This window comes from Triticum urartu, chromosome 4A (genome assembly GCF_056163025.1).
Source record: "Triticum urartu cultivar PI428250 chromosome 4A, HENAU_Tu73, whole genome shotgun sequence".
Taxonomy (NCBI): domain Eukaryota; kingdom Viridiplantae; phylum Streptophyta; class Magnoliopsida; order Poales; family Poaceae; genus Triticum; species Triticum urartu.
The window spans coordinates 37,909,703-37,923,759 of record NC_141876.1 but is presented as its reverse complement, the minus strand read 5'-3'; the positions used below and the strand labels follow the sequence as shown (position 1 = coordinate 37,923,759).

At 44.3% G+C, this 14,057-nt stretch overlaps 1 pseudogene; it reads right to left on the bottom strand.

The window, feature by feature from the left end:
• Nucleotides 1-12,377, bottom strand: part of LOC147974650 (S-locus-specific glycoprotein S13-like) — a 35,459-nt pseudogene extending 23,082 nt beyond the window's left edge.
• Nucleotides 12,378-14,057: the final 1,680 nt, after the last annotated feature.

Here is a 14,057-nt window from a genome sequence, read left to right as displayed (position 1 = left end):
TGGGCCACTGGACTTGCCGCAGCTCACGAGTGAACGCAGGGCAACCTACCGCGTACGGCAAGTCGCCTGGCTCCTCCGGCGCATGCATGTCAACAGAGGGCCCAGCGCGCTGGTCTGATTGAAGCCGCGCTTCTCTCCGGCGCTCGATGCGAGTACGAGCGTCTTCTTGTTGTCGTTCTTGAAGAACTTGGCGCTGATCGCGACGAGCTCGCGGATCTGACGACGCGGTGGAGTCGCTGTCGAGGCGGACCCGGCGAGTCGACGACCTTGGCCTTCGGGGTGGAGAGTGCACAGTAGTTGCACCCCCACCAGTCTTGTCATCTCTGGCTCGTGCCTGGCTGGCTTGCCGCGGCTGAGACGCGCTCGGCTGCCGTGGAGTGTCGCCGTTGGCGAAGCCGATGAGACTCTGGATAGTGGCCCTCCAGTCGTCGACCTTGTCCGCCGCTGGAGGGTAGTCTAGGAGCAGTTGATCTCGCGCCAAAGCTTCTGCTGCGGTGGCGGGTGGCGGTGGCGAACGGTGCGAGGAGCGGGACATGCTCGGACTTCTAACTACGTTAGAAGGAGCAGTATCTCGTCCAGGCGACCGTGTCTCGCTCGCGCCAGCAGGTTGACGTGCATGGTGGTCCTGAGCGCTCCGAGATCCACCAGCTCGATCTTGATCTAGCGAACGCATGGTACCGTGAGTACCATGACGCTGCCGGTCCCGCGCCTCTTGAGACGAGCGCAGTGCATGCACGGACGCCGAGGTCTTGGAGTGTGCCCGGTCATTGTGGGAGCCGGCTACGCCGCCGATGGGCAGCGCAGCCTTGTCCTGGGACCTGGCAGCACCGTGAGTTCCCTCGTCGACGTGTGCCCTTCCGCCGGTGCCTGCCCCACCAACCGTTTGCTCCGGCGGTGGCTGGCTCGGCGCGGACGGAGCAGCTGCCTCCGAAACTTTCTTCTTCGGCGGCATGTTGATGAAGATGCTGAAGATCTAGCTCGCGAGAACGCCGGATCTGGTTCACACAACTTCGACGCCCCCTACCTGGCGCGCCAGAGATGCCGGGGTTGCTGATCCCCGGGCACCTATGGGACCGGCGGACAGGGTCCCTTTCGGTTCGGCGGGGGCGGAGGTCGCACAAAGAGCAGATCGAGGCGGGGCACGCGAGCGATTTACCCAGGTTCGGGCCGCACGGATGCGTAAAACCCTACTCCTGCTTTGTGGTTTGGTATTGATTTCTAGCTCGGGAGCGCGGAGTGCTACAGTACACACCGGCGGCTGGCAGGACCGAGCGTGAGGGTTCGAACTGGCTAACCCCCCCCCCCCCCCTCGTTGCATACGGGCCTCCTTTTATATGCTCAAGGGGTTACCGACAGGTGGCAACGGAGGTAAAGGGCAGAAATGGAAGAGTGGTGGTTGGTACAGCTACCTGTACAGTGTTATCATACCTAACCCTGGCGGCAGGGGACAAGGGCATTAATTGCCCGTCTGTGTCGCCTAAACAGTACCGAAATGGACCGCTAGGGACGCCACCGTTTGCCACGATGGTTACCTTGTCAGCGCCTGCTTGCCACGATGGTTATCTTGTCAGCGCCTGCTTGCCACCGCGCACCCCTAGCTGCACGGCCTCCTGCCACGTGTGCTTGGGAGAGTCCTAGAGCGACACGTTGGCAGGTGAGCTGGAGCGCGGGCACGAAGTGGGGGTTTCCCGCGGCAAGCTCCTTGCCGCGGTCGCCGTCTTGTCGTGTTCGGGAGCTTGTCGCTCACTGGGCCTTGCCGGGACGCGCGGCGCGTCGCGGCAAGCTTTTCTTGGTATGCCTTGAGTGGCCTTCCCGGCAAGCTCCTCTTGCCGGGATCTTGTCTTCTTCCCGGCCAGCTTCTCTTGCCGGGGCCTTGGTTGGCCTCCCCGGCAAGCTCCTCTTGCCGGGATCTTAGTTTGAGTACTTTGTTCTTGAATGGTCTTCAAAGTAGCCGCGGAGGGTCTTGGCGGCCACTCGGCAAGCCTTGCCGTGGGACGCTGCGACTGCCCGTGCACAAGTTCGGGGTATTAGGGTACCCCTACTCTAGTGCACCGACAGGAGGCAACCCAATTTTATTTTTATTCCTTGCTTTTTACTCCTGTTTAGTAATAAATAATTCATCTAGCCTCTGTTTATATGTTGTTTTATGCTTTTAATTAGTGTTTTTGCCAAGTAGAACCTTTGGGAAGACTTGGGAAAAGTCTTGTTGATCATGCTGTAAAAAACAGAAACTTTAGCGCTCACGAAAATTGCTGCCATTTTTATTTGGGGAGTGATATTTAGTTAATTCTTTTTGCAGATGATTAATAGATAAATTCCTCAGGTCCACCAATTTATTTGAGAATTTTATGAGTTCCATAAGTATACGTTTGATCCAGGTTACTACAGACTGTTCTGTTTTTGACAGATTCTGTTTTTCATGTGTTGTTTGCTTATTTTGATGAATCTATGAGTAGTATCGGAGGGTATGAACCATGGAGAAGTTGGAATACAGTATATATTACACCAATATGAATTTATAATTAGTTCATTACAGTACCTTATGATGGTGATTTGCTTTCTTATACTAACGGAGCTTCGAGTTTTCTACTTTAAGTTTTGTGTTGTGAAGTTTTCAAGTTTTGGGTAAGGATTCGATGGACTATGGAATAAGGAGTGGCAAGAGCATAAGCTTGGGGATTCCCAAGGCAACCCAAGGTAATATTCAAGGATATCCAAGAGCCTAAGCTTGGGGATGCCCCGGAAGGCATCCCCTCTTTCGTCTTCGTTCATCGGTAACTTTACTTGGAGCTATATTTTTATTCACCACATGATATGTGTTTTGCTTGGAGCATCAATTTATTTTGTTAGTATTTGCTTGATGTTATTTAGAACAATGTTTTGCATCTTTTATTTCAATAAAAGTGGCATTGATAGCCTTTACTATGCCTATGTTACAAGTATACATGTTACTGTTTGAAAACAGAAAGTTTACCGCTGTTGCAATAATTCCATAGAAAATTCAGAATGTGATAAAATGTTGAAACCTTTTGCATATTAAGATCTGATAAATTTACTACAGTGGGAATTTTCTTTCATGATTTTTGGAGCTAGGGAAGTATGGATGTTGCTGCATTCTTTACAGTCTGTCCTGTTTAGGCAGATTGCTGTTATGACTGCATTGTTTGCATATGTTTGCTTCTTTAATGATTCTATTTGAGGATAGTACTATTAAATATGCAGAGGCATTTAGTATGAAATTTTGAATAATAATTTTAGTGATTTGCTACAGTAGAGTATGATAAAATTTTGGCAATGGTTTATACTAACTTATCTCACGAGTCCTTGTTGAGTTTTGTGTGGATGAAGCTTTTGAGATTTAGGGAGACCTTGATATGAGAGGAATTAAGGAGACACAAAAGCTCAAGCTTGGGGATGCCCAAGGCATCCCAAGATAATATTTCAAGAAGTCTCAAGTGTCTAAGCTTGGGGATGCCCCGGTTGGCATCCCACCTTTCTTCTTCAACAACTATCGGTTAGTATCGGTTGATCCTAAGTTTTTGCTTCTTCACATGATGTTTGCCATTCTTAGAATGCCATTTTATTTTGCTTTGCTTGCTGTTTGAATAGAATACCAAGATCTGAAATTATTAAATGTTAGAGAGTCTTCACATAGTTGCATAATTATTCTACTACTCATGGATCTTCACTTATATCTTTCGGAGTAGTTTGTCATTTTCTCTAGTGCTTCACTTATATCTTTTAGAGAACGGTGGTAGATTTGTTTTATATAAACTATTGATCTCTCACGCTTCACTTATATTATTTTGAGAGTTTTAAATAGCATGGTAATTTGCTTAAAATCCTAATCTGCTAGGTATTCAAGAATAATAAAATTCTCTTATGAGTGTGTTGAATACTAAGAGAAGTTTGATACTTGATGATTGTTTTGAGATATGAGGATGGTAATATTAGAGTCATGCTAGTTGAGTGGTTATGAATTTGAGAAATACTTGTGTTGAAGTTTGTGATTCCCGTAGCATGCACGTATGGTGAACCGTTATGTGATGAAGTCGGAGCATGATTTATTTATTGATTGGCTTTCTTATGAGTAGCGGTCGGGGACGAGCGATGGTCTTTTCCTACCAATCTATCCCCCTAGGAGCATGCGCGTAGTACTTTGTTTTGATAACTAATAGATTTTTGCAATAAGTATGTGAGTTCTTTATGGCTAATGTTGAGTCCATGGATTATACGCACTCTCACCCTTCCACCATTGCTAGCCTCTCTAGTACCGCGCAGCTTTTGCCGGTACCATAAACCCACCATATACCTTCCTCAAAACAGCCACCATACCTACCTATTATGGCATTTCCATAGCCATTCCGAGATATATTGCCATGCAACTTTCCACCGTTCCGGTTATTATGACACACTCCATCATTGTCATATTGCTTAGCATGATCATGTAGTTGACATCGTATTTGTGGCAAAGCCACCATTCATAATTCTTTCATACATGTCACTCATGAGTCATTGCATATCCCGGTACACCGCCGGAGGCATTCATATAGAGTCATATCTTGTTCTAAGTATCGAGTTGTAAGTAAGTAAAAGTGTGATGATCATTATTCAATAGAGCATTGTCCCAAAAAAAGGAGAAAGGCCATAAAAAAGAAAGGCCAAATAAAAAAATAAAGGACAAACAAAAAAGGGCGGACAAATCTACTATCCTTTTACCACACTTGTGCTTCAAAGTAGCACCATGATCTTGATGATAGAGAGTCTCCTATGTTGTCACTTCCATATACTAGTGGGAATATTTCATTATAGAACTTGGCTTGTATATTCCAATGACGGGCTTCCTCAAAATGCCCTAGGTCTTCGTGAGCAAGCGAGTTGGATGCACACCCACTAGTTTCTTTTGTTGAGCTTTCATACATTTATAGCTCTAGTGTATCCGTTGCATGGCAATCCCTACTCACTCACATTGATATCTATTGATGGGCATCTCCATAGCCCATTGATATGCCTAGTTGATGTGAGACTATCTTCCCCCTTTTGTCTTCTCCACAACCACCACTCTATTCCACCTATAGTGCTATGTCCATGGCTCACGCTCATGTATTGCGTGAAGATTGAAAAAGTTTGAGAACATCAAAAGTATGAAACAATTGCTTGGCTTGTCATCGGGGTTGTGCATGATTTAAATATGGTGTGTGGTGAAGATGGAGCATAGCCAGACTATATGATTTTGTAGGGATAACTTTCTTTGGCCATGTTATTTTGAGAAAACATAATTGCTTAGTTAGTATGCTTGAAGTATTATTGTTTATATGTCAATAGTAAACTTTTGTCTTGAATCTTATGGATCTGAATATTCATGCCACAATTAAGAAGAATTACATTGAAATTATGCCAACTAGCATTCCACATCAAAAATTATCTTTTTTATCATTTACCTACTCGAGGACGAGCAGGAATTAAGCTTAGGGATGCTTGATACGTCTCCAACGTATTTATAATTTTTGATTGCTCCATGCTATAGTATCTACTGTTTTGGGCAATATTGGGCTTTATTATCCACTTTTATATTATTTTTGGGACTAACCTATTAACCGGAGGCCCATCCCAGATTTGCTGTTTTATGCCTATTTTAGTATTTTGAAGAAAAGGAATATCAGACGGAGTCAAAACGGAACGAAATCAACTGGAGAAGTTATTTTTGGAAGGAAACACACCTGATGGACTTGGACCCCACATTAGAAGATACGAGAGCTGCCCACAAGGGTGGGGGGCGCGCCCACCCCCCTAGGGCGCGCCCCTGCCTCGTGGGGCCCTCGTGGCTCCCCTAACGTGCTTCTTCTGCCTATATAACTCCATATACCCTAAAACTTCCAGAACGCACAATAGATCGGGAGTTCCGCCGCCAGAAGCCTCCGTAGCCACCGAAAGCCAATCTAGACCCGTTCCGGCACCCTGCCGGAGGGGGCAATCCTTCTCCGGCGGCCATCTTCATCATCCCTGTGCTCTCCATGACGAGGAGGGAGTAGTTCTCCCTCGGGGCTGAGGGTATGTACCAGTAGCTATGTGTTTGATCTCTCTCTCTCTCGTGTTCTTGATTTGGCACGATCTTGATGTATCGCGACCTTTGCTATTATAGTTGGATCTTATGTTTCTCCTCCCCCTCTTCTCTCTTGTAATGAATCGAGTTTCCCCTTTGAAGTAATCTTTTCGGATTGAGTCTTTAAAGATTTGAGAACACTTGATGTATGTCTTGCCGTGGATATCTGTGGTGACAATGGGATATCACGTGATTCACTTGATGTATGTTTTGGTGATCAACTTGCGGGTTCCGCCCATGAACCTATGCATAGGGGTTGGCACACGTTTTCGTCGTGATTCTCCGGTAGAACTTTGGGGCACTCTTTGAGGTCCTTTGTGTTGGTTGAATAGATGAATCTGAGATTGTGTGACGCATATCGTATAATCATACCCACGAATACTTGAGGTGACATTGGAGTATCTAGGTGACATTAGGGTTTTGATTGATTTGTGTCTTAAGGTGTTATTCTAGTACGAACTCTAGGGCTGTTTGTGACACTTATAGGAATAGCCCACTGGATTGATTGGAAAGAATAACTTTGAGGTGGTTTCGTACCCTACCATAATCTCTTCGTTCGTTCTCCGCTATTAGTGACTTTGGAGTGACTCTTTGTTGCATGTTGAGGGATAGTTATGTGATCCAATTATGTTATCATTGTTGAGGGAACTTACACTAGCGAAAGTATGAACCCTAGGCCTTGTTTCCTAGCATTGCAATACCGTTTACGCTCACTTTTATCATTTGTTACCTTGCTGTTTTTATAATTTCAGATTACAAATACCTTTATCTACTATCCATATACCACTTGTATCACCATCTCTTCGCCGAACTAGTGCACCTATACAATTTACCATTGTATTGGGTGTGTTGGGGACACAAGAGACTCTTTGTTATTTGGTTGCATGGTTTCTTGAGAGAGACCATCTTCATCCTACGCCTCCTACGGATTGATAAACCTTAGGTCATCCACTTGAGGGAAATTTGCTACTGTCCTACAAACCTCTGCACTTGGAGGCCCAGCAACATCTACAAGAAGAAGGTTGTGTAGTTGACATCAGCAAGGAGATCGAAATTTGCAGGAAAATAAGAAAGAACATGGGTTTGAAGGAGCTAGTGACTGGAGGAAGGAGAAGGTCTGGACTAGTGCACTAAGTGAGGGGGGCCCTGTGGGACACAAAACCCCACTAGGCATGCCCGGGGGGAAGGCGTGCCATGTGAGCTTGTGGCTCACAGGTGCACCCCCCTGGGGTGTGTCGAGTGCCAAAAAATCGTATTTATTATAGAGAAAATCATATTAAATTTTCATGTCATTCTGAGAACTTTTATTTTTGGAACATTTTTTATTGCATGGAAAATTCAGAAAAACAGGATAATATGGCATTTCTACTTTATTAACTTTAAATAATAGAGAACCAAAAAGTAGGTATAGTAGGTTGTTCTTAGTAAATTCATCAACCACATGCCCCTCAAAAATAATCCATTAATAAGGTTGATCAAGTCTTATTAACAAACCATTTCCGAATGAAATGAAACCGAAGAATCTTCGTTTAACATTAAGTTACCTCAACAAGGATATGCATCTCCCCAACAATACGAGTTTCATATTTACTTTTTACTGAAGGGGGAGGAACTTTGAAGCCTCCAATAGTGATTGTCGAAACCTTTTCAATAATATTGATACTATTCACCGAACTTTGTTTCCTTGGGAAATAAACCATATGCTTATTACCATTGAAATGAAAAGTAACCTTGCTTTTATTGCAATCAATAATAGCCCCTACAGTATTCAAAAAAGGTCTACCAAGGATGATCGACATAGCGTCGTCCTCGCGCATATCAAATATAACATAGTCTATTAAGATAGTAACATTTGCAACTACAACAGGCACATCCTCACAAATTCCAATAGGTATAGCAGTTGATTTATCAGCCATTTGCAAAGATATTTTAGTAGGTGTAACCTTATTCAAATCAAGTCTTCTATATAAAGCAGTTTTGACACAACTTTTAATGGACCATGGTATAGTTGGTATTCCTGGATCTCCTAATTTCTTAGGCACTCCACCCTTAAAAGAATAATTCGCAAGCATGGTGGAAATTTCAGCTTTAGGTATCTTTCTTTTATTTGTGACAATATCTTTCATGTATTTAGCATAAGGAGACATTTTCAATATATCAGTCAAACGAGTACGCAAGAAAGAATGCCTAAGCATTTCAACAAAGCACTCAAAATCTTCTTCATCCTTACTCTTTCAAGGTTTAGATGGAAAAGGCATGGGTTTCTGAACCCATGGTTCTCTTTCCTTACCATGTTTCCTGGCAATGAAATCTCTTTTATCACATCTTATATTCTTAGGAGGTGGGTTATATCAAGATCAACAATAGGTTCTATTTCTACATCATTATCAAGTTTTTTATCATTATCTTGTTGAGCAACATCATTATTGTCATTGTCACTAGGTGGATGTTCATTACTAGATTGTGTCCCAGCATCAGAAATAGAAACATCATTACTATTCTCGGGGGGGGGGGGGGGGGTTCTACCTCAGGTTCACTAGAAGCATGCAAAGTTCTATCATTTCTTTTTCTTTTCCTTCTTAGATGAACTAGCCACGTCATGATTAGTTCTTTGAGAATCTTCCTCAATTATTTTAGGATGACCTTCAGGATATAGAGGATCCTGGGTCACTTTACCCCCTCTAGTCACAACTCTAACAGTGTGATCATTCATTTTATTATTCAACTCATTAAGCAAATCATTTTGTGATTTAGTAACTTGTTCTATTTGGGTATGAACCATGGATGAATGCTTACTTAAGCCCTTATCACCATTAGCAATTCTAAACATCAAGTCACTCAAACGATTAATCATGAAAGCATTATCTTTCAATTGCTTGCTAACATACGTATTAAAATGTTCTTTCCTAACAATATAGTTATCAAATTCATCTAGGCATTGACTAGCAGATTAATTATAAGGAATATCACCTTCATCAAATCTTGTAAGAGAATTTACCTCTACTACCTGTGTCGAGGTGTCTGATACGTCTCCGTTGTATCTATAATTTTTGATTGTTCCATGCCAATGTTCTACAACTTTCATATACTTTTGGCAACTTTTATACTATTTTTGGGACTAACATATTGATCCAGTGCCCAGTGCCAGTTCCTGTTTGTTGCATGTTTTTTGTTTCGCAGAATACCCATATCAAACGGAGTCCAAACGGGATAAAAACTGACGGAGATTTTTTTGGAATATATATGATTTTTGGGAAGAAAAATCCACGCGAGACGGTGCCCGAGGGGGCCACGAGGCAGGGGCGCGCCCCTGACCCTCGTGGCCACCCCGTAAGGCGGTTTATGCCCTTCTTTCGCTGCAAGAAAGCTAATATCTGGATAGAGATCGTGTTAAAATTTCAACCCAATCGAAGTTACGGATCTCCAGGAATATAAGAAACGGTGAAAGGGTAGAATCTGAGAACGCATAAACAGAGAGAGACAGAGAGACAGATCCAATCTCGGAGGGGCTCTCGCCCCTCCCATGCCATGGAGGCCAAGGACTGAAGGGGAAACCCTTCTCCCATCTAGGGAGGAGATTAAGGAAGAAGAAGACGAAGGGGCCCCCTCTCCCCTTCTCTTCCGGTGGCGCCGGAATGCTGTCGTGGCCATCATCATCATCACCGTGATCTACACAAACACCTCTGCCATCTTCACCAACATCTCCATCACCTTCCCCCCTCTATCTACAACGGTCCACTCTCCCGCAACCCGATGTACCCTCTACTTGAACATGGTGCTTTATGCTTCATATTATTATCCAGTGATGTGTTGCCATCCTATGATGTCTGAGTAGATTTTCGTTGTCCTATCGGTGGTTGATGAATTGCTATGATTGATTTAATTTGCTTGTGGTTATGTTGATGTCCTTTGGTGCCCATCATATGAGCGCGCGCGTGGATCACACCATAGGGTTAGTTGTATGTTGATAGGACTATGTATTGGAGGGCAAGAGTGACAGAAGCTTCAACCTAGCATAGAAATTGATGCATACGGGATTGAAGGGGGACCAATATATCTTAATGCTATGGTTGGGTTTTACCTTAATGAGCGTTAGTAGTTGCGGATGCTTGCTAATAGTTCCAATCATAAGTGCATAGAATTCCAAGTCAGGGATGACATGCTAGCAGTGGCCTCTCCCACATAAAACTTGTTGTCGGTCTAGTAAAGTAGTCAATTGCTTAGGGGCAATTTCACAACTCCTACCACCACTTTTCCACACTCGCCATATTTACTATATTGTTTCTTTATCTAAACAGCCCCTACTTTTTATTTACGTAATCTTTATTATCTTGCAAACCTATCCAACAACACCTACAAAGTACTTCTAGTTTCATACTTGTTCTAGGTAAAGCGAATATCAAGCATGCGTAGAGTTGTATCGGTGGTCGATAGAACTTGAGTGAATATTTGTTCTGCCTTTAGCTCCTTGTTGGGTTTGACACTCTTACTTATTGAAAACTGTTGCGATCCCCTATACTTGTGGGTTATCAAGACCTTTTTCTGACGCCGTTGCCGGGGAGCAATAGCGTGGGTGAATATTCTCGCGTGTGGTTGTTTGCTTTATCACTAAGTAATTTTTATTTACTGTTCTTAGTTGTTTTCTATCTTCAGTTACGGGTAGGAAACGCAAAATACCAAAAAAAATAGTTGTACATACTGGTCGATGTAGAGGCGCGCACGTGTCGTAGTAGAGGCGCGCACGTAGCATGTACACGTACGTACAGTGGCCAGGGTGCAAGAAAGAAAATACGGCCACGTATGTGTACATACGGGTGGGGTCTCGAACGCCTACTCGTGCATACGTACGGCCAGGGCTCGTGTACTGCAAGCCGGAGATATAATGTGGTGCTGCCAAGTCCTTCGCCGAACTTCCCAGTGTCAATCAACTCCCCCGCCCACACCAAGCACCTTGTCACATTTCATCCAGACCTGCCACTGCCCAGGTTGGCGAATGTGTGCACCACACAGGAGCAATTGCAGGTGCAGTGCGTCGCACACTCCTCCATTGTGCTCATGTTCCCTCCAGCAAACATGAACTTGTCTGGCGCTTTCATATCCATCAAGGCCAAGAAGTCGTCACCGCATCCGTGCAATGCCTCCTTTCGCCGGCACCCTGCCGAGAACCACCAGCCGCCCACTCATCTGTGCTTGCTGGCTCGAAGCCATCAAGGCACTTGCATGTCGGCATGGGCGTTGTTGTCTGGTCACAGTAGCCATATGGACCACAGAAGCCATACCGGTTGCACTCAAGGGATGGCCACTTGGCGAGGATAACCCATGATGAGGAGTTGGTACTCCAGCTCTGGAGCTGGTAATCTCCAGAGTAGGTCACCACATACCTCGTGCGTGGGGCGCCAGCAGAGACTGTGTAAGTGGTGTAGATCTCCTCCTCATTGTCGACGATGGCCATGTAGATGATGACGGCCAAGCTGCCGTTAACCTGCTGGTATTGGTGCTCGCCTTTCACCAGGTACCCCGTCCATGGCCCTCTGCGGGCCACCGGGCGGGCCCCATCCCAGAGGAATAACTGGAGGAGCGTGTTCGGGTCGCCTCCGTAGGAGAAGCACCCCGATGATGGGTCGTCGGGCCCCTTCCAGGACACCAGGCGGATGCCGGTGCTGCGCGTGGCATAGCTGATCCGTATCTTCATTTCAGGAAGGAATGTGTCGGTGAGGTGGTTGAAGCTCTGCCACAGCATGGTGCCATTCGGTGACCGGACAACGAGGTTGCCGGTGTTCTCAAGCACTGCTGCTGCTGCTGCAATGGAGCTTGAGGCATCGGCCACATCAGTCGTCCAAATGACACGGCCGCTGCTACCATCAGAGAGAACGAGGTTGGAGGTGTTGGTGAGGGAGAGTGTCGGTGCAGACGAAGTGCTGTTGGTGACGGACGTCTCCCTGTTGGTGACCCACACAACAGTGAGCTCCGGTATGCCGTTGTACCATATGCCCAAGTACAGGCTGGCCGGAGTGGAGTTGGAGGGGTTGAAGAAGCCCAAGGTGAAGGCACCATCATTGGAGATGATGGTGGTGCCAGGGAAGAGCCGCTCACCAGGGACAAGCCGGTCGTCGGATGCCCGCAATGGCAGGAAGAGAATGATCAGGACCACAGTGTAGCAGGTGAGAGCGGGCCAATCCATGATCGATCAGGCCGAAATATTCTGCAGTACGTACGTGCTCCGGCAATGTACTAATGGTACCTTGTTCAGTACTTCTGTTGCTGATGCTGACATGCTGTTAAAAAGTGCAAAGTCTGGATCGATGCTTGGTCTTTACATGAAACAAAGGATTAGTGTTAATTTCTTGACAAATTGGTGACCAGATCCAGCATTCACGTCAGATTGATAATGTACCTACTGAACCAATGGTTGAAGAACCACTCAAAATCTATCACACTCCTGAAGCTTATTACTTGGATCATCTTCGATCCCTATGTGCTCGTGCTGAAACCCCAACAAGCTTAGTTGAGGGCAAATCCTTAGATGAGCATGCTTGTTATGTGCGACACCGTATATCTGAAAAAGGGAAACTTTTACTGGGTCAAATTCATCGTTTGCAATGCTATGCTTGGAATTTATGTGAAATATTTGATTTTACTTGTTGTTCTGAAAACCCTAAGAAACACCTTCCCTATCAATGTGAGTTTAGTGATAATGGAATCATATCTTCGTATGCTAAAGGTGTTTATAGTTACTATGATGTTCAACAAATTGAAGAATTTGTTGCTTTTAAGGGTGCTTACGAAATTGCTTCTTTGATTGAAAAGCATGATGCTACTCTTTACAAATCTGAGAATTTTGCCATACTTAAATATTGCTATGATAATTATGCTTCTAATGCCTATGTTGAACCATATATTGAGGACTAATCCGGTGTCCAAGAAGAGACTAATATTTTGCAGGAATCTATGGAAGAAGAAATTGATGAAACTGTGAGCTCATTGGATGAAAAAGATGATGAGGAGAGCGAAGAACAAAAGGAGGAAGAGCGGATTAGCTACACGTGCCCACCTTCTAATGAGAGTAACTCTTCAACTCATACATTGTTTAATTTCCCTTCGTGCTTACCGAAGGATGATTGCTATGATAATCGCTATGATCCCTTTGATTCTCTTGAAATATCCCTTTTTGATGATGCTTGCTATGCTTGTGGCCAAGATGCCAATATGAATTATGCTTATGGAGATGAACTTGCTATAGTCCCTTATGTTAAACATGAAATTGTTGCTATTGCACCCACACATGATAGTCCTATTATATTTTTTGAATTCTCCAAACTACACTATATCGGAGAAGTTTGTGCTTATTAAGGATTATATTGATGGGTTGTGTTTTACTACTACACATGATGATTTTGATAGATATAATATGCATGTGCTTGCTGCTCCTACTTGCAATTATTATGAGAGAGGAACAATATCTCCACCTCTCTATGTTTCCAATACGATAAAATTGCAAGAAACTGTTTATACTATGTATTGGCCTTTACTATGTGTGCATGAATTGTTCTTTTATGACATGCCGATGCATAGGAAGAGAGTTAGACTTCGTCATTACATGATATATGTTACTTTGTGCTCACTACTAAACTACAAATCATTGCTAATTAAAATTGGCTTTGATATACCTTGGGATCCGGGTGGATTCACTACTTGAGCACTATATGCCTAGCTTAATGGCTTTAAAGAAAGCGCTGCCAGGGAGACAACCCGGAAGTTTTAGAGAGTCATTTATTTCGGTTGAGTGCTTTCATATAGTTTAAAAACAACAAAAATAAAGAGGGGAACCCAAAAAATTTTCAAAAAGGAAAGTGAAAGTGAGAAAGACAAGCATTGTTGAAGTGGGGAGCTCCTTGAACTTTGTTCATGCTCACTGAAACTTTGTGAATCTTGATTACAGAAACTTTTCAACAAA